Raw genomic sequence first — 21,803 nt, forward strand, 5'->3', positions numbered from 1 at the left:
AGGATGCACATAGGCACATTATTTTAATCTTGAATGACACAAGCCATCTGATCAAAGTCTTTTCTTTTATAACTTTTCTAACTTCTTTTATATCGTTTATATTTTTTATTTATTTTATATTATTAATTTTAATTTTATATTGTTATTTTTGTATTGTATTGTATTTTATTGTGTTGTAAGCCGCCCCGGGGCTTCGGCAAGGGGCGGCATGGAAATATTCTAATAATAATAATAATACATTAGGATTTCACTGATGTTTTTATTAGCAATACCATATTTGCAACTATGCTAGCAAAGTTAGTCATCTTAATGTCATGCCTGCATCAGTCATTTACCATAAGGCAAGGCAAGACTTCTCAAACAGTTGATCTTTTCTGTCCATATGAAAAACGTCTTAACAATGAACACAAATGTATACTAATGTGGTATCGTCATATTGACTGTATTTATGTGCTGGTTTCAGCATTTGTAAACCACTCAGAGAACCCTTGGGTTATAAGGCAGCATAGAAATAGAAATAAATAAATATTTTACAGTACATTGATCTGAAGGAAACACTGTTCTTCCATTTCAAGTCACTATGTTGCATGGATAAAAATTTCCTTTTTTCTGTATCCTTTCTTAGCAGTAACATTTAGCTTGTGACATGTAGACAGACTTATGCCATACAGTCCGAATTCATAACAATAAAACAATATTCAGACTTTCCCCCCAAAAAAATACCCAAACTAGGACGATGTTCTGCACACTGGGCATCCCAATCCCAACAAGACATGAACTCTTCTTATTGCATGTGCACTTTATCAATAAAAAGCATTCAATTTCCCTAACCATAAATGTCACAATTTACTACAAATAAGTAAAGAATGGCACTGAGAAGTTCCTAGCAATGATGTGGTTTTTCAGGAAAAAATAATTGGACATTTTTCCAATGTAAATTATTTTATTTGCATAGGTATATTTGGATTGCACATTTATTTTAGTTGCTAGTGAACAAAAACGGTTTTAAAATGGAGCTCCATCTTAATTTTTTGTCCCAATATACCATGTCAGACCTCTACAACCATTTTGGAACCTAACTGCTGGCACTGCAATACAGCTAATATTTCTTCTAAAGGAATCTTTTGGCAACCTCCAGTAGATGCTGAGTTTTACTCTTTGTGCATCAGTGACAAGAAGGAAAGAACTGCCAGAGTAGTTCTCATTTTTTGGTTGTGGGGAAATGTATTTCAACAACAGATACATATGCTAGGGATAAGTGCCACAAAAAGATTAATTACAACTTTGAAACTGCCAACATTGCCTAATATTGTATTTGCAAATGACACACATTCATTTTTACTAATGAACTTACAAAACAGATTCTTTCTCATGGAAAAATAAAGCACTGAAAAATTTCGCATCCCACAATCAATAGTTCCTAGAGTCACTCTTTTCCAGTCATCCTGAAAATATAGAAAAAAAAGTCTAGGGAATGAATGATATGGGTCCCAACATAGCTCATTATAACTCCTGGTTCAAATTATGCCTACTAGTAGACAGTGGGAAAGGAAAAATAAAAACTACTTTGCTAAGTTTCAAACACACCAAACAGATATGTATGGGTGACATAGAGTATGTTTAAATCTGTTAATCTAACTCTGCTTCTGTCTTAAGCCTGCCAAAACTGCAGGCTGCCATGGGATGAAAAATGGGTATGTCTCATTGCCACAAGTAAATGGGAACTATTCCAGACACACTGCCATTGCCCTGCTGTTTTGACATATGCCTGTCCTATGCTTGTATGATATTCATATGACATTCAAGTAATAACAACCAGGTTTTTCAAAGATTGAAGCAAGCCATGCAAACCATTGCCATCAGTTTGAGGCAAGCTTTGCTATGCTGCATTGTACCTAAACATATACTCTTATTTTCTATAGCAGGTACTACTGAAACTCACAATCTGTCAGTTTTTATGTCAACCAAATCAAAATGCTACAAATGTGATAAGCTTGAAGCTTAACAGGAAACTCAAAACATAAAAGGTAGCAATTAGTAGTGCCCCACGAGGGCCTGCCTTTGGACTCAAAATATTGCTCACAATTGTTCCAGTGTAAGGGAGGGAGCCAAAAGCATGAATGACATCAAATACTGCAGCCTCTCACACTGCTCTGTTGCCTATCATATACCTCATTCCTTTCTTCCTGAAGCCACAGCATTCTTTGCACAAAAAGTTCTGACATTCTACCAAGCCATTCTTAATAGAACATGCAAATGAGATTCTTATGCACAGTACTTTGCTTATGCTGTTTCACATTAATTATCACCTGTGTGTGTGCACGCACATGTGTGTGAACATCCCCCTATGCACCATTTCTCTTCTTAAACAGAACCAACCAAAGCCATCCCAGTATTAATATACTTATAACTGCTTCTGAGAGCAGACAGGACTAAAATCAGAAAACCTTGGTTATGGAGTGATTTTAAAAAATACTAAATAATTGAATGTACTAAATAATATAATAATTTCTACTGTTCATGGAATGTCAATCCCCAACTACCATCCTACATACAATATTATTTCAACACAGAGCAACTCTCTTCTGGGCATGAATGGGTACATCATACTAAGCCACCTGGACAATAGTCAGTGCGCACTGGCTGCTGCATGAGGAACCAATGGTGTGCTCAACTCGCAGTGGATTTGTCTCCTTTACCTGTTGTAACTGAAAGCCATTTTTGGCTTACCACAGCTTTCCCAATTGCCCCCTTTATCCCCCTATAGATCAAAAACAATGCTCACTGAACTTAAAGATAGTGATAGGTCCACCATTGGATGGGACACCTCTTTTAAAAAAAATGCACCCAAGTTATGCACAATAGTAGGTGACTAAAATTATTAATTTAGTCAGACTTATGCAACTATGCATAGCTCCACAAATTTGAAAATAGAGTGCCCCGCCTGAACAATGTCCTCACTGGTACCTGCTGTAAAAGTCAGCAGGTATGAATCTTGGACATTGACCCAGAGTTTCCAAATAGGTTTTTTCACTTTGCCTTGACATGATAGTAGCTAAACAGTGAGCTGTCAAATCAAAATTAAGTCACAAATGATCTTTGCTCATGAAAGGAAGTAGACACCTTTTCTCTCCTTTGCAAGTGAGATCCTCAGTATTTTGGGTATGCCCTCCCAATAGGTTCCAGAGCGCCCAACTTTTTTACCCACTCTTTAGACTCCAGATGTTCCAAATACTGAAAAAGTATACCCCCCACACACAAACATACTTCACTGAGACTAGATTTTGGCAACAGTCAAAAGTAGGGCATTTCTAAAAGCAGAGATTTAAGGAGGGACAACTGGGGTATCTTAGACTGGGAAACATGTGTATGAAATGTATATAATCAATTTTTTGAAATCCTACTTTTGACAGCTGTCAAAGCAAATGTCCTAAGGAAGTAGCTCACTTTTTTGATGGGTAATGAGATTCTAGTTGCTGGAAACTGGAAAAGTGCAGGCCACTCTGTTTTAAAAGGAGTCAGGGTTTTGAAAACTAACTATCAAAACTCTAGTTGTCTTTAAAAAGGTTTTATCACAATATTCCCTATTTTTTTTAAAGTGGGCATATGCATTCATTCCTGCACATGTCCCTCTGGAAAAAAAACATGGTGAATCCTGCAAAAAGAAAAAGTCCTTTTAAAAGGACCTGGAGTTTTGACAGCTAGCTGACATGTCCTTCTGAAGGGGAGTCACTCTTAGTTACCCATGTTTCCAACTGGGAACAATTAGAAAAGCAAGCTCACCCTTATAACAATCTAGTGTAAAGAGAGAGAAAATACTGCCATGAAGAACACATAAATCCTGCCATCCTGTTCCACAAACAAAGATCACTTGACAATTCATCTTTTGACAGATGTCAAGAGAAACCAAAGAGAACAAAGAGTTTATCTGGATCCTCTCCTTGGGTCAATGTCCAGGGTTAGGACCAACTGTACTATGACAGCGGCTATCACCCAGGACACTGACCAGCAAAGCTTGCTAATGCCACCTTTGTAGAATTGTGCACCTTACAAAATTGCACAACTCCTGCCATTTTAATAGTTTTTAAAATGCTTTCCAACTGCTAACAATTCCTCCAACATGCTGTTTCATCACTCTAAGGGTTATTAGTGGCTGATGAATAGAGAATTGTGAAAGCCAGTTTTGATGATCTCCAAAAAACAGAGATAAAAAAAGTTGTGGTGAGCCAAAAGAGCTCACAGTTGTGGAGGCAACATGAAGACAGTGCCAGTTGCTACCAAATGCTACTTGAACAATTGTGGACTGGCTGGCACTGGCAGTTACCCTGGAAAGCTTGGCAGGAAGGGCTTTCACTGGCTGGTTCCTGGGCCCTTTGATAGAACTGTCATCCAGGTTCTGATGACACAGCAACCCATTGTGGGCTCAACTACCCTTAGAACACAGTATGGGTTGTAAGAGTCATTTGTTGCCATGCAACATGTTACCCTGCAGAAATCATTCCAAGTTTGCACAATATTTTCACCACTGTGACTTTTCAGCCATAAAGGGATGCCAAGTCATGCAAACTCAGTCTACTGCTTGGCTTGCATGGCACAACAGCCCAGTCTGGCCAAATTTACTTGGGTAACAGGATGTGGTACTGCACCGGATCATCGCTTCTGCATCACACTTAGTTTTCCATGTCATGCAAACCAGGTGGCATGGGTTGTTTGAAGGTTGAGGGCTGTCTAATCATCAGCTCGCAGATAGGGTTTTCTGGAGGCTGTCTAATCATCAAATAACCTCCACTGCCTGAGTTCACATGACATGAAAAGCCAGGAGGCTTAGTGTGTCATGCAAAATTAATACCCCCAGGCACCCAACACAACACAAAAAGTGCCGCAGGTAAATTTAGCAAAAGTGAGTTGTCATGCTATGTGAACTCGGTGAGACATCTACTCTGTGTCTTCTAACTTCTTTCTGATGAGTCAGAGCAGAGTTTCATTGATAAAGATAAAAGTGTGCTGATTGGGAGCAATGATCTACAAGTATTCTTTATGAAATGCCTAGATGCTGGAGCTAACTCCACACCATATAAGGAGGGCAACCACTCAATTTCTGCTGCCCAGAAACAGTCTACAAAGGACCTAGCTGGCTTCCTGTAACCCCACTCTTCATAAAGGCTATTCTCACAAGAAGCATAGCTGTCTGAAAGGCAAACAGTTACAGACAGACATGTGCACACAGGAAGGTGGATATGGTTCAGTTCAAATATTTTATTTACTTAGAGGTTGATATATATCCCCATGCCCTAAAATCAAGATTCAGCTTTCTAATGTGTTGAATGAAAAAGAGCATCACTATTATGTGACAACTGTACCCCCACTCCCAATTAGTTAGAGTTCTCAGGTATATCACTCTTAAGAAAACATTAATTGTAATTAACAGTTTGAGGGTTAAGATATCTGAAGATATCCATGGAAGAACTCCTCCAGGAAGAACTCCATGTATGAGCACGCCCAGGAGGTCCTGCTGTGTGCTTCCCCACTGAGAGGCTACGTTGGTGGGTACACAAGATATGACCTTCTTGATGGTAGCATTCTATGAGGATCTTTGCTAGGTTTAAGTGGGCCATTGAAACATTTTTGTTCCACATGGTTGAGGTTTTTGAAGTAATAGTTCTACCCTTTAAAACAAATGAATTCTGCATGCAAATGATTTTGCTGTGTACAGTGCATTCCCATATCTAAATTGTATTAAAGTTTCAAATTATAGTTGTCTTTTTTGGGGGGAAGGAAACTTATAATTCATTTAATAAAATAAAGCAGATTCAAAATATGCATCATTTTTAGTCCCTCTGAGTAACAGAGTTATTTATAGGGAATTGTGTTTGGTGGACTGTGACAGATCAAACATGCAAAAAGCTGAACTATTTTCATTAAGCAAGTTCTAAAACAAGCTGAATGTCACATTCAGGCAGCAAGCTAGTACTACTACAAAAAAGCAAATGAATTGAGCTACACTATAACCACCTTATAAACACAGGTGTCAAAAGGAAAGGCCTAATTCTTAAGTATTATAACTGAATGTACAGTTTGAGTAAAATTCTACTGATGCCATTTGATACATCTGTCAATTCATTTGTTCTCTTCTGTAATTCACAGATGAAGGATTTTCAGTATACCCCTTCTTTCCAAAGAGGGATCATTTGTTTCTACCCTATATTCAAAACTTCCCCAATCTAGTATCCCACCCCCAATGCACTGGACCACAGCTTCCATCACCCCCAGCTAATAGGATAGTGGTATTCCCATACATCTCCTTCACACAGTACACTGGCATATTACCAGTAAAAAAAGAATAAGGTCTTCAAACTTGTAAGACCAAAAAGTGAGCATAAAAGGAAGATTTTTTTTACTTCATTTGCAAGACTTGGTGCTCTTTCATGCATTATCCAGATCTTTTCTACCCTTTTCACCTTATAATACATTGTATGGTGATTTCTTGAACTGAAGATACTACCCTTCATTTCATCAGCCTCATTGGTTCTCAAGTACAGGTAGTCCCTGGGTTAAGTACGAGTTCTGTTCTCTGTTGCAAAAAGCCATGAATATCTCTAATGAAAAGCTATGAACCACATGGCCACTGATGACAGTAGTTCCCTGGAGATATTCATGAGCTTTTTCTGGAGATATTCATACAGGGTTTACAGCAGTCCGTGCATTTGTAAGTACAGGTTGTTTGTAACCCAGATGTTCATAACCCAGAAACTAACTGTATGCTCCAAGCCAGTGCAGACTATCATATTACTATATATTCCTATTGCTTAGATAGTGGAGATGTGCCCACACTGTTGAGGGGAGAGGAAAGTACACAAACATAGCAGTCAGATTAACAAGGATGATGTCCTTAAACCAGAGCCTCAAAATGTAGCAATTTTATTTTGAATAGTAAAGGAGTGAAGATGTGGTAGCCAAAATCACAAAAATATTTGTCCAATTGATCTTTTTTTAACCAGAATATTTCTGGCTTCAGACATGCTGTGCTCACTTCCTATCAGGCATGTGATTTCCGTAATTTGCTATTACGTAAGTATGAAAACTTCTATGCCCTTCTTCTCTTCCCCACTCCACCCCATCAGATTTGTATGAACTTTGGAAGCTAAGAATAAACCAAACAAGAATGAACAATGTAAAAGATAAGGGTACAAAGAGCAAAGTTCGAAGTTATTTCTTATTAACTGCCACCAACCTGATTTTATGATTGGCCTCTACCAGGAAAAGAACTTACTGTAGATGGAGTTCAAGCAGCATAATAGTATATGATTTTAAAATATCCTGTAAACCTAAAAGTAGGATTGTTTCTTTCCACAAAAATCATTACAGCACATTCCTCTCCTACCTCATCTTCACATACACATGTTAACAGTATTTAATTTGACTAGAGGAAATCTTGGACATTTTATTTTCCATAGTAATGAAGAGTAAAACAGTTTCAGAACTCTTAATACCAATAGTTGCCCTGCAGCCCCAGCAAAAACCAGTAGTTACAGAACTACTAAAGGTAAAAGCTACAAATGTTGCGAGACTGAACAGCAAACTGAAGATTCAAAAACCTCGAAGTCAAATAGAGAACTTCACGTGAAACGTTTTACTAGACATTACTGTATTCTTTTCATCTACTCTATAGCATTGTCTTTTTCTTTCTGCAAAAGAAAATGTGACTGATGCTGAAACCACATTTAAATCTATACACAGGCAGTTCCCAGGTTACAAACGTCTGAGTTATGAACATCCATACCTCTGAACAAACTGCCATAAAGCCTATTAATTTAAAAATTCAAGTTAAAGGCAAACAGTTCGTAGTAATGAATGCAGGAACTTTTGGAGTTTTGTAGCCTACTCTCTCATCACCACAGAGAGAAAGGAAGCTAAAGGGGAGAGAGGGAGAGCCTCCAAAGCATTCCTTCTTGCCCTGTACATCCAGAGAGGGAAACCTCTCTAGCATTTCCTTGGTGCCAAGAGGTGGCACTAGTAAGTGAAAAGCAAGGTGGGAAATAACATAAGAATGTAATAAATGAAAAAGGGGAGCCTTGCTGGATCAGACCAAGATTTGAGAATGTCAGAGGGCAAAACAATACATGTATGGTCAACTGTATTCAGAGATAAGGTTTGGGAGAGCTAGAGATATTCATGGTTTTTCTGCTTTTACGGAGGTCCTATGCCCCTAACCCCTGCAAATGTGGAGGGCCAACTGTATATAGAAGTGTTTCTTAAGTGTTAGGGTAGAAAAGATATTAAGATATACATATACTAAGATAAACATTTGGCTTACTCATGCTAAATATGACCTACACATACACGATTTGACTTACAAATTCGACATAAAGATGTTCTCAGGAATGGAACTTTTTCCTAACCAAGGGGCTTCCTATAATGGACTTAAGGATGTCTTTATTTGGATTTCTGTTTTTAGTATGTTTTATTATGCCTTAGTGCCAAACAGAATGTAATATAGATGGGTTAATAGATTTCAATGGCTTCTATTTTTTTGTCCTAAAAGGTAAACAACGTAAAGTGAGTCCGATTGAGTTGCCATGTCCTTAAGTGTTTACAAAAGCTAATTTCCAAATGAAAACTTTAATTTTCATGAACTCAACTCCTAGATCACATTTACCTAGAATTCATAGATGATTTGTTTGCTAGATAACTGCAAAAAGTGTAGGGTTTTTTTGACTCCTTCACCCTTAAACTACTCCTCTCCTGGTAGCCCAAATGCTTTTGCAGCACTATAGTGCAAGCATGGAGAGTGGGGAAGGACTTAATGCTCCTGCCCACTGCCTTAGTAACTTGGCATAACAAGCCATGGTATTAGATACACGCATAATTCAGAGTCAAAACCATCCAGAGCAAACAACCCAACAAACAGTGGGTTCTCTTCAGGTTTGTCACTGCATACATATTACTGATTTCCCCTAATCAAATATTTCAGTTCAACTACTTGTAACTAGAATATTTTCACAGCACATAGAACTAAAAAAAGAACACCATGTTCATCTTACATTCGACTTGCCAAATCAAAACCAAACTGATATAGGGCAATGGAAATTTCTAAAAGCCCCCAAAATATAATTATTCCTACGGTTCTTTCTCACACTTCTAGGCAAAACTCCAAAGTAGATACAGCTAAACAGATTAAAAATCTAAACTAGATGCAGAAAGGAAGTTATTCTCTTATACAATAGACTCTCAGTTAACCAGCAACAATGGGGATTGGTAGATGCTGGATAAATGTGATTTCTGGTTGCTTGAGAGTTACTATTAAAAAATAGGCCTAATTAATACTATGCCCCATACAATACCATACCATAAACTCTGCATACTGAAATACAGTAATTAAAAGCAAATACACAAATAAACACAAACTTCTATCTTCTGAGACTGTGTCATAACGCCAGATTGTTGACAAGCCAATGTTAAATTCCTCCATGAACGATGCACAACTCTCACCTTTCTCACACCTCTTGCATATTACCATCTCTGCTTGAGGGTAAGCACTATGCATTTACACTCACTTGGGACCTGTTTTGGCATGCTTGGGGTTGGATGGGAACACAAAATTTGAACAATAGATCCCAGCCAGTGAATTGGTGGGAGTGGGAGACAAACATGTGGACTTACTCATGGAGCAGTGTGCAGGGGCAGCAAGGTTCAACTTACATTTCCGTTGGGAATTGATTTTATTTTAATTTTTATTTAGAGTATTATTCGTTCAATTTTTGCTGGTTGCTTGAGTTCTGGTTAACTGAGAATCTACTGAATTAAGAGTAATTAAATTCATCTTAATTTAATTTAATTAATTAAATTCCCCTTCAAACATACCCAATCTTAAGTGCACATTAAGTGCACATCCTTGATAGCTGAGTCCTATTAAGTCAATGAAATTAACTTGTGAGCAAATATCTATAAGTTTAAACTCTTATGCTTTCCAGAAGGAATTCAGATCAGGCAAATATGAAATATCTATGAGTATAACTGCCATGAAGGACAAATGGCCAATCAAAAAATACAGAAAATTGTTTATCAATGAAGCTTCCCATCACATAATTTTACAAAGTCAATAGCTCATCTAACTCATCTACCAAAAACTAGTAAAATACAGTGCCCAGAACAAGTTTCTTCTGGGAACACTGCAGTCCACAGAGAAATAAGTACAGTCAAACATGAGTTTGCATGACTAAAAATCAATTGATATAGTGGTTTTCCAAGAACCTAATCCTTTCCAACAAAAGAGACACAGCCAGAAGACAGCAAAGATTTCTCAGGAAGTTTTCAATGGGCAAACCAACTAGCTTGAAAAAAGTCTAAAATCAGTCTAAAAACAATTATGTGTAATGCCACTTTCTGGTTATTCTCCAGCTGTAACAAAAGTTTAGTACAATACAGAAATATAGAAAACATAGTCCTTTCAACTTCTGAATGTCAATATGTATCTCAAATCGCTATCAGATTACTTTTGTATTCAAAATCCATTTTTTTCAATGTAATTTCAAAAGGCAGTTCAAACTGTTACTATCATTATGCATGTATTTTTATATCGTCCAAGAGCTGAGGATCTCTGGGTGGTTAACAAAAGTTAAAATTAAACACATGTTAAAAAGGTGCATTCATTAATTTAAAATAATTAAAAACCAAATAAACCCATAACAGCAATTGCAATTGCTATGATTCAGCACAGAAGCATGGCAGCAGTGCAGAATAAAATGGAATATTAAAAAATTAAAAGGTAAACTATCAAAATACTGGGATAGTGATCGTTTACTAGGTCTTCAGGAGGGCTTCAAACTAAAACATACAGGGGAGGGAGATTTATAGCATAGCATACCATCACTTGGCAAAGACATATATTTCAACAGAGAAAAAACCTTGAGCAGGGCCCAACGCCCCAGTCTCCCAAAAAATGTAGGAAGAAAACGAGGGCACAGTCAGAATGAACTTTGATGTCTCTACACCTATGCCCAGAGTATGGGAATTCTAATTTATAAAGGAGAGAAAGGGTACTGGAGCCAAACTTCAGGAAAGCCCACTTGAATGAACTCTGAAAAATTATAAGCAAAGTGTCATGGCAACACACCCTTAGGGGAAAAGGCATCCAAGAGTGGTGGGAAATCTTAAAAAAGAAGATTCTTCAAGCATAACTAAGAACAATTCCATCAAGAAAAAAGTGTAGAAGACAAGAGAGGAAGCCTGCATGGCTCCACAAAAAGTTAAGTAACAGCCTGGAGGTAAAGAGAACATGAACAGGAAGTGGAAGCTGGGCCAGAGGGCATTAAGTATATAAACCACGGGTCCTCAAACTATGGCCCACGGGACAGATTCGGCCCTCCATGGCCATCCATCCGGCCTGCGCCGCCATTCACCACCCGTGCGCGCACTTGCTGAGCAGGCAGGGAGGTGGTGGCTTGCTCGCTCAGAGCAAGCATGCCCAACAGCACCTCACTAGCCCGTGCCCCCAGGCACCCCCACCTCACCGACCCACGACAGTCACCACAGCCTTTCAACTGGCCCCCTATTCAAAAAGTTTGAGGACCCCTGATATAAACAAATAGCAAGGCATTGCAGGAATAGCATCAGGAAGGCTAAAGCAGGAAATTAACTGAGAATAGCAAGGGGTGCTAAGAACAAGAAAGCCTTCTTCAGATAACATCCATAGCAAAAGACATGAGACAGAGAAGGGCATCCAGCTATTTAAAGTGGATGGTAGAGTGATAAAAGATGACAAGGAAAAGTCAGAGGTGCTGGATTCCTACTTCGCCTCAGTCTTCTCCCAGAAGAAAATCTACAACCACAAGTAAGCACAAGCTGAAAGTGAGAGATGGCAGCCCAAGATTGACAGACAAATGGCCAAGCAATACCAAGATGGAACAAACATGTTCAAATCTCCAGGGCCTGATGAACTTTATCCCAGTATCATAAAAAGCTAGCAGAGGAACTCTTAGAACCACTGGCTATTATCTTCAATAAAACTTGGAAAACAGGAGAAGTGCCAGATGACTGGAGAAGGGCTAACATTGTCCCTATCTTCAAAAACGGGAAAAAGATGAACCAAGGGAACTACAGACCAGTTAGTCTGACATCAATCCCTGGAAAAATTCTGGAGCAAATTATTTAAAAAATTTGTCTGCATGCATCTTAAAGAAAATGCAGTGATAATAGAAGCCAACATGAATTTATCAAAAATAAATAATGACAGACTAATTTAATCTCATTTTTTGACTGGGTAACCTCCCAAATGGACAAAGGGAGCACTGTGGACATAATCTACCTAGACTTTAGCAAAGCATCTGACATAGTGTCACACAACTTTCTTATAAGTAAATTAGCAAAAACTGGACTAGATGGAAAAACTATTAGGTGGATCCAAAATATGCTGCTGAATCAGACAAAAAGAGTGCTCATTAATGGCACCTTCTCAAAATGAATGGATGTAATTAGTGGGATGCCATAGGGATCAATCCTGGACCCAGTGCTGTCCAACATCTTTATTAATGACTCGGATGAGGAAGTACAAGGAAAGATAATCAAATTTGCAGATAATACAAAACTGGGTGAAATAGCAAACTTCCTAGAAGACAGAACAAAGATCCAGGGTGATCTTGATAAACTTGAACACTGAAAGCAACTGAATGAGATTCAATAAGAACAAGTGCCTAGTCCTCCACCTAGGAAAAAGAAACCAAATGCATTGGTACAAGATGGGGAATACATGACTCAACAGAACTGAAAAATCAAAAGATCACAGAGTAATTGTGGCCAACAGGCTAAGTACGAGCCAACAATGCAATGTAGCCATCAAAAGGCCAAATGCTATTTTGGGATGCACTAACAAAAGTATTACTTCCAAATCATGAGTAGTAGTAGTTCTCCTATACTCCTCACCAGTCAGAACTTATCTGGAATACTGTGTCCAGTTGTGGGCACCAAAATTTAAGAAAGATGCAGAAACATCAGAAAGGCTCCAGAGGAGGGCAACTAAAATGATCCAGTGCTTGGAAACACTGCTCTATGAGAAGAGACTGAGAGAACTGGGCATGTTCAGCCTTGAGAAGACTGAGAGGGGACATGGTATCACAAAGGCTGTCACAAAGAGGAAGGTTAAGAACTCTTCTTGCTGATATAGGATAAGTCACGGAATTATCAATTCAAGTTGTGACAACCCAGATTCAGGCTAGATATCAGGAAAAGCCTCCTGACTGTCAGAGCAATATGACAGTGGAACAAGTTGCCGAGAGAGGTGGTGGGCTCTCCCACACTAGAGACATTCAAAAAGAAATTGGACAGTCATCTGAGCTGGATGGTGTAAACTGGTGTCCTGCAACACCAGGGGATTGGCCCCTATGGCCTTCATGACCACTTCCAACTCTACTATTCTATGATTCTATGGCTCTGAAAAAATACAAAGTATGCTCCATGTGCACCTCCTTGGGGAGCTCATTTCAAAACCAAGGTGCCACAACCAATATACTATACTTGCTGAAATAACAACTAAAAAGATACAGTTAAGATTAGTACAATTAACAAAAAAAGGTCTGATACTGCTCCCCCACACTACTAATTTGTTGCATGCAAAGAGAAAGGCAAATACTTTATTAACCTTGTCTACGGCTCCCCCACCCCAAGACATAACTTTCTAGCTGAGAAAGGAGCTGAAGACCAATTTCACAAAATTGTAAACTTTTTAAAAAGGAGGTTTTTGAGGGCCTAAGGACATTTTGGGCCAAAAAGAAAGAGGCCATTCTTTATTGTGATGCCCTCCTTATGGAATGCCTTCACTGCAGAAGTGTGGAAAGGACAAATAATGTAAACCTTTTGGTTCCTCAAAACTTTTATGTTTACGCAGCAATTAAACAGGTTGATTTTGTCTGTTCTATTGTATTTGCTGCCTTTATCATTATGTGGCTTTGCCTTCTCTACTACATTGGAGGATCACAATAATATACTTGCATTGGCAGGGTGATTTAAAAATATTTTTTTAATATTTAAAAATATTTTAATAGTTTTATAAGGATGCCAACAGATGCATCATCAAATTGTAGAACATGTCAGAATCCAGAGATGACCCATGATGTGATTAGAGCTTTGGGAGAATCCATGTTTTCAAATGACAGAAGCATTGTAAAGTGCTGGATTTCTATAAACTAAGGATTTGGTAGAGCCTTCAGAGTGGAACTGACCTTTGTAAAAACTATGCGGATGCAGAGATAACCCTGGCCTCACATCCGTTGCATTGCTGGATAGCACCAAATGCAAAGAATATTTGTAAAATAATGTAAGTGCAGCAAATGAAAGAATGTTATCTAAGATCTTATGTCTTTGATGTCAAAACGTTTTGAGGACAGGCCTGGGAGTTCATTTGTTTCTAATATTTAGTGACAAGGAAACATTTCTTTTGCAATTTCCTGTTCACTTCCCTATTTGGACTGTAAAAATGTTTGCCACAAACAGTCCATAAAGTGTTTGATAACGTCCTCCTGTAAAGAATGCTTGCAGATTCTGCTTCTGGGGACTTGGCATGCATAGGATCTTGTGTGATGTTTTATACTCTTCCTGAACAAAAATCCTCTTGTAATTCTGTCCTGGAACTTTTTTCATTTTTATTCAGGTTATATTTACAAAACCAGTTACTTAGGTAACACTGTAGATCTCTAGTACTACCCATGTTAGAATGGATGTTATGAAGGAAGTGTACGACCTTGTAAGCCACCCCGAGGCTTCAGCGAATGGGGCGGCATAAAAATATTTTAATAAATAAAATAAATAAGAACTAACACCTTTCAGAACTTGGGCTTCCCCACCACCTCTCCTCTTTCCAATCTCTGTGTCTGGCTGTTAATTTCATGTCCTTTGAGCCCCTGGTCACCCTGGGCCTTCGCCTCTATTTTATCTGTCACCAACTGAAGTTGGTGATGAATGGCCACGACCCTCCTGCTCCTATTTATTACAGCTATAACTTTCACTGCCTCCCAGGCCAATCTATATGCTGAAAAGTCATGGTACTTTGCAGGATTAAGGTCATTTGTTTCCATAGTATGGCTGAATGGCTCTTATTGCAGGAGGGCAATGGGGGAGGCTCACTGGACCTGAAGACAACTGACAAGTTGTGAGTGGAAGGGTAGAGAAAGATGGACTGTCCCACATTAAGATCATCACACATAACATTGCACTGGTCAGGGGACTGGACCTGAAGATCCTACTGATCCCTTCAACTCTATATTCTATGCTTCTATGAACATGTGGTATACAAGGTCTCAGACACACTAGGTCTCCTTGATACCAATCCCTGCTGAATCCCCTCCCAGCATCAACTTGGAGTTTTTGCCCTTGTGCAGGCTGAAACTAAGACTCTGCCTCTTCCTGCTTGCATGGTTCTAATGGCTACAGAAAAAGGGACTACTTTCATTCATCTTGAAAAGCCATGAGCTGCTGTCACTTGTGTCAGATCTGCCAAAGTGTTCAAGCAGGAAGCTAGAAGCATGGAGGAGGAAAGAGTAAGACAGCTATAGCTATTGCATCCAATGCTAGTTTAAAAAAAAAATCAGCTTGGAGGAGAGTAGGGTCATATGAGGCAGTTATGTGTACTGCTGCTGCCACTATCCATTTCCTCACGCTGAATGCCTTTGAGACCCACCTTTGATGTACATATTGGCGGCAAAGCCCAGAGTTAATGGAGTGAGGAAGTGGATTGTGGTACCTGCGGTTACCTCATCCAATTTTTTAATATAGCACATGGCAACTATAAACGGTTTAAAGTAGAGGGAAGTAAAACACCTAATTGGTGCAACTGCACATTTCCATAGGCAATCCAGTGTCCACAGGCAATAAATTAAGGATTGCCTTTGCATCATTATAGGAGTTCTACTAGCCTCCCAACCCAGATGCTACCTGCTAAGTAGGAATTTTACCCTCACATAGACCTCTGCTCTTATATCCAGGATCAGATAGGAACAGTGCAAGGTCCAGTTGGAATGGGAATCAGTGGCATGAGAAGCCAAGGGTTGATACAGTATTAGAAAAATAAAGCAGAGTTCAGAAAATAAGTTCTTCTCTATTCATCACTGCAGCAGCACATAATACAAGAATACTGGTGCAAATTATAATCTGCGTTTTGTGACTGTGCAATACTAGTTTCAGCACTTGTTCCTTGCCAAACGTGCTGCCTCACAGATGTTTTGGACTACAGTTCTCACAAGCCCCAGCTAGTATAGCCAAGCACCATGGATAAGGATCTGCAAAACATTCAGAAGGCATTAGGTTGGGAAAGGGTGCTTTAAGGTCTTTTGGGACCCTTCCAAGTGAATGGAACAAGGGAAATCAGTTAACAGATTAAATCTGAGATTATTTTTCATCCAAATTGTTCTTCCATGAAAAGTGATGTTATACAGAACTTATTTAATCTCTTCTCAAGTTCAGAATACCTTGCCAACAAACATGTGGATCACTGATATCTATTTTATTGGTCTAGAAGTAAGTATAACATAGTCTGGACTAATCTGAAGACAAGAAGATTGCCCAAACTGTCTCTGTATTTAAAATATTTTGAGATAAATCTGAAGAGAAGTGATCCTAGACCTAGGAGGTAGAACAGTCTTACTTCACACATTCTGTAAGAAAGACCTTAGAGAGAGCACTTCCAAGTGATGATTAATGTACCAGTCATTTGGCACAATATGGCTTGTTTAATCAACCATGTTTCTTTAAATAACAGGGCACAGATCAATGGAAATAAGCCATATATATCATATAAATAATTCCAAGGCAGAACTCTAAGCTCTCATATATTACAGCAATGATGGGCAGAAGAAAAATCTCTAGATGTTTAGAACTATAACTCCAAAAGTCTTTGCAACATGCCCAATGGTCAAGAAAGCTGTATGCAAGTTGAACACCTAAAGATCTATCTTCTACCATGTTAAGAAGCATTCAATTCATTGCTGATTATGATACATCCCTTCTTGGACACCCAAGATTTTTAAATAACTACAGACCTGATCATTTCCCTCTAGCCAATACGAATTTCCTCTAATCAATGACAGTTTTGCAAGATGCTGCTGCTTTCCTCTTTTGAGCCACAAATGACCTGTGCAAGTATGTATGAGCAGGCAAGCCAATTAAGATTTTTGTAACTTCAGTGAATTTATTTAATGCTCAACTAAACGTTCTTCAAAAATGTCATCATTTAACAAGTGTTGTATTATATCTTGAATTAAATATTACATTAATATAGTCAGTTTTTGCATCAATACATGTTCCAGACAACAATGTGTCAAACCACATATAATATAATCAGAAAGAATTCTCATTTAAATAAATAAAAGCATGAAAAGATGAATCAGCTATGTTTCTCAACCACTGACAACCACTCCAGAGTGCTGCTTGAGTACTTTAAAGGGCCTGTCAGTGGCTGCCAAAACAAAGATCACAAAACCCAAGCATCAGGCTGGCTTTTGTGATCTCCCAAAACAACAAGTTATAGGGACAAAAAAGGCACAGCAAGCTGAAAATGACTTGTGACTGTGGCAGGGAAGAGGAGACAAGCAGATCCCGCCATGGATACCTCTGGTGTATCCATGGGAGGGCTGCAAAGAAAAACCAGCTATGGTAAGCTTGAACTTCAGTCAGGGGCATTGTGGATTACTGCCAGGGTGGGATTGCATGCATGCAAACACACCCTAAGTCATAATTTATATGGGTTGGATGCTCACTGCACAATCCACTGAGCACCTGACAATTAGGCTCACTGTGAGTTATTCTCACTTTCTTTCCTTCTCAGTCCTCCTGCCAGATTCAAACTATATCTGAAGGTACTCTGTAGCAGAATCCACTTCATCACCCCACCACCACTTTGATCACTATCATTTTTGTCTGACAGCAAAATTTTAGTTAATGTTTTTCAGAACTTCAAAAAAGTGCAACTGGGGTCGGAGTTTTTTCAGATCCTGAAAACTGTAAAATTGGTTAATTTTTGCAGGTGTAACTTATGATTAGCTACTATAGGTAGCCTTGCTTGGTCAATTTACTGTCTGTTTCTACTGGGAAAGGAAGAACAGGGCAAGACAACATACAGGCTAATATGCATACAATTACCAGCTGTCACCTGAAAAATGCCAGCAAACAGATAAGCAGGGAAACTAGGTGAACCAAAAATTGGGGGCAATGATACCCACTTACTATGAAACCTTTTCAATTTTAATTGTTGAACGGGCAGTTGTCATTGCCCTCAGTGCCTTCCACTTTCTCAACATTTCCCCTAGTCTCCAGGTATTCCAGAAAGGGAAGAGATTTCCCACTGCTGCTTTTCAGAGTGCTTAGTTCAGTTTTGGCAGTTCTAAAAAGCCCGTGCAAAAATATAAGCCAATTTAATGGCTGGGAAGTAAAGGAAGGGAAAATATATGCCAATATAAGGTCTGGGAACAGAAATTTGTGCACCTGCAATAACTGCTTTGAAAAGTAGAAGGAATTAACATGTCTCTTTCTAGAGTAGCTCCACACTCTACAAAGTGCAGAAAAGGTAGAGGCATTGAGAACTGTCAGATCAACACTTAAAATCAAGAGGCTTACACTGTTAAGACTGATGTTCCTGCTCCCTTCTGAGGCACTTTTTTTCTCTGCTTTTTTGCACTTAACCAGTGCTTTCCCATTAACAGATAGTCCCCAGAACTGTACACAAATTAGCCTATTTGCCATTTCACTTTGGATCAGATATCTATAAGTGCACACTTGCACACTGCAAAGACTGACAGAAATAATTACTTTAAATGAGCATCCAGAATAGTTTTTAAAACTGTTTGCATTTTTTTTAAACTCTGGAGGAAAAAGTCAAAGAATGAGAGATATTTCCAAAGTACCATTCCTGTATTGGCAGAAGGACTGTCACTGGTGAGATAAAAACAAGCACCAGGAGGATTTGCCACTCTTGCTGAATGGCTCCATTACTATTCCCAACAACCCCGCATGCTCAGATGACATGACAATCCAGCATGAGTTGAACTACCAAAAAAAAACCCCCCAAAGCTATGGGTTCTCAGGGTGGTTTGTTTGTGAAAAATAAGCCATCCGGCAGAAACTGTGCTAGGTTCAGATGACAACCCATCATGGTAGGTAGTCAAGTCATCCAAACCCAGCAGGATAATTTTATTGTGAATTGTTAGAGGGGATAAAAAGCCAATCAGCAAGAGCAGCAGAAACCACAGCTGTTAGCTTTTGCAATCTTGCTACTGAATACACTTCCACCAATGGCGAAATAGCACTTTGGAAAACCCACAATTCATTCCTTGGTTGTTGTTGGGTTTTTTTTAGGAAGGGGTGGTAGCCCTTCTGCAGAAGCAGTGCTAACATAGGGACTGAGACAACAAGGTGCTCTGCTACAAAAGCACCTAGTATATGTGTCAGCATTAATGGAAGGACTGAGAAGGAAGGAGTAAGGAAACAAAACACAACAAGCATTATTATATGTAAGCAGGATATAGGCTTGGGTTGAACAATAAACAAGCAACCCATCGTGGCTTATTGACAGCATGACTTAGCATGGTTTGGGAACACACTTATTTGGTAAAATGTTAAGCAGATAGCCTTAAAAGACCTATCCTGATTTTAACAACATAACAAGTTGAAGATCAGGGAAGTCAAAAATATACTTAACATGTACACTTTTGTGGCACTGAATAACTGGAAACAAATGTTACTGTGGCTCAGTGGTGAGAACTTTACTTCCAAACAGCTTTATGAGGTGAGAACACCGTACAGAGAGTTTGGGGAACACAAGAAATATAAGTACAATGTAAAAATAAAGACAAACAGCTTATTACGACCAGTTAGCCACTTCTGTAGATGCAATTCACTGGAGGGTTGAAGGGAGGAGGTAGGGAGAAAAGGAGAAACTTGGAAGGTTGGCAGCCCTAGAGAATAAATTCTACCAGAAGCTTTTTTACAGCTTTACAAAACATTAATGATCAGGCTGCATAAATCTTGTGGTTTAAAGAGATCTGGATGAGCGCTGCTGCAAGAAAAGGAGATACATCTTTTCACAGTAAGTATTCATAGAAACAATACAGCAGGACTTAATTCCTTTGAAACAGAAAAATAAGCCTTCAACTCTTTTTACTGGCTATCTGAAGAAAACTTTCTGTTATTTAAGGATATAGCTAATATTACACATGAAACCCAATAGTATTCCATAATTCCATTATCTATTGCAGTTTGTGTTAATAAATATTAATCTGCTTAAGAAAATATTCACTTGTTTTATGCCTAAGTGTCAGATAACAGAAAGCCATAAAACAGAATTGATGTTCTTTAAAGGCCAAAGTAAGCACGTTGCAGAAATCAAAATCTACCTGAAAGAAAATGTTTTAAAGTTTGACCTCGTTAATTTAATCCCATCACACACCAAATCTGCTTCGTACAAAGCCCAGTAAGAATAAGAGATAAGGGCCAGCACTTGTATCAATTAGCGTGTCAGCTCTTCCCCCGCCCCGCCTTCCTACACGACCCTCCCTGGGGCCTTAATATAAGCGTTAAGCAAAAAGATGCATACAAACAAGCTATACTGAAATAGCTTAAAATATAGGGCAGCCCTGAGCAGAGTAAGCCAATTGGCAGCATTCCTTCAGAAATACCCAACGAGATCCAGGGAAGCCGGGGCCTAGCCCTAGAAGGGAGGCCAGTCCCAGGCACTCCAGAAACCGGGAAGAGGCGGCCCATACAGCTGAGGTCCCTCTGCTCTGTTCCAAAGGATGCGTGCGGTACCTTCGACGCGGCAACGCTGCCGCCGCCGCCGCCTCCCCTCCCCACTTCCTGAATTGTTCTCCTCTAGTCCTCATCTTCCTTCCTTCTGCAGGGTTCCTCATCTGCCTGCATTCCTGGGCCGTTCGCTGCCTCCTCGCCCGCAGTTTATCCTGAGGCTCAGCCTCAAGTTTAACCCTTTGCCGCCTAAGCGGAGGGAAAGGAAAGCGGTTCCCGCCCACCCAACGCCTTCCTCCGGCGCCCGAGCACTCCAGTCCCCCCGGCACTCAGGACCACCGACCCCTACACACACACCCCTTCCCCTCAGTCGACCCCCGGCACTCCGCTTCAAGCCCACGCACGCAGCGAGCCGCCCCCCGGGAAGACGCCCCACCTCCCCGGCAAGCTCTCTCCGTCCGTCCGTCCTCCCTCCCTCCCCCGACCCCTTGGCGCAGGCAGGCAGCCAGCTCTTCCCCTTTGGAGACTCACCCCGGAGCGTCTGAGGCGAGAAGCCCTCGCCCTCCTCGCCAGCCCCACACCCGGAGCTGGGCCTTTCGCCACAGGTCGCTCGGCTCCCCCGCCCCCGAGCGGGGAGATCGCGCCTCGAGGCTTCGCGAGGACCCTTCACTCAGGCAAGCCCCACCCCGGCCAGCTTCCCGGGCCCTGCCGCTCTCTCTCTGGCTCTTGGCTCTCACCTGCTCCCCGCAGCCTCCTCCTCCCTTCAGCTCCTCCTCTATCGCCAAGCCGCGCTGACTCCCCCTCCCGAAACCCTGACAACAACTCCCACCTCCTATACTACCTTCTTCTTCCCTATTTCGAGATACACAAGCCATTGGTTGCTTCGGAAAAGTTCCGTACAATTATTGGCGAAAATTTACGCCCGTCAAGTTGTCACTCCGCCTTCTCATTTTCCGTGCGTTTTGATTTACACGACTTGTCGCCCCCACTTCTTTCCTTATCTTTATTTTTATTGGCTCAGACTGAATAAGTGGTAGCTTCGATAGGTCAATGAGGATGTCTCCGCCTCCCGGTACAGGGTCCAA

General features: G+C 40.0%; 1 protein-coding gene across 5 annotated transcripts in view; it reads right to left on the bottom strand.

Annotated features, from left to right (window-relative positions):
- NUMB (NUMB endocytic adaptor protein) overlaps positions 1–21,448 on the bottom strand; it is an 80,856-nt gene extending 59,408 nt beyond the window's left edge. For 2 of the 5 annotated variants that reach the window (XM_044436060.1, XM_044436066.1), the window contains exon 1: positions 21,250–21,448. The gene's annotated coding sequence lies outside the window, so the exon portion shown is untranslated. The remainder of the gene's footprint in view (positions 1–21,249) is intronic. The other 3 variants (XM_044436065.1, XM_044436064.1, XM_044436062.1) reach the window with 2 other exon arrangements.
- Positions 21,449–21,803: the final 355 nt, after the last annotated feature.

The sequence above is a fragment of the Varanus komodoensis genome, unplaced genomic scaffold (assembly GCF_004798865.1).
Source record: "Varanus komodoensis strain SLA01 unplaced genomic scaffold, ASM479886v1 scaffold3, whole genome shotgun sequence".
NCBI classification, from domain to species: domain Eukaryota; kingdom Metazoa; phylum Chordata; class Lepidosauria; order Squamata; family Varanidae; genus Varanus; species Varanus komodoensis.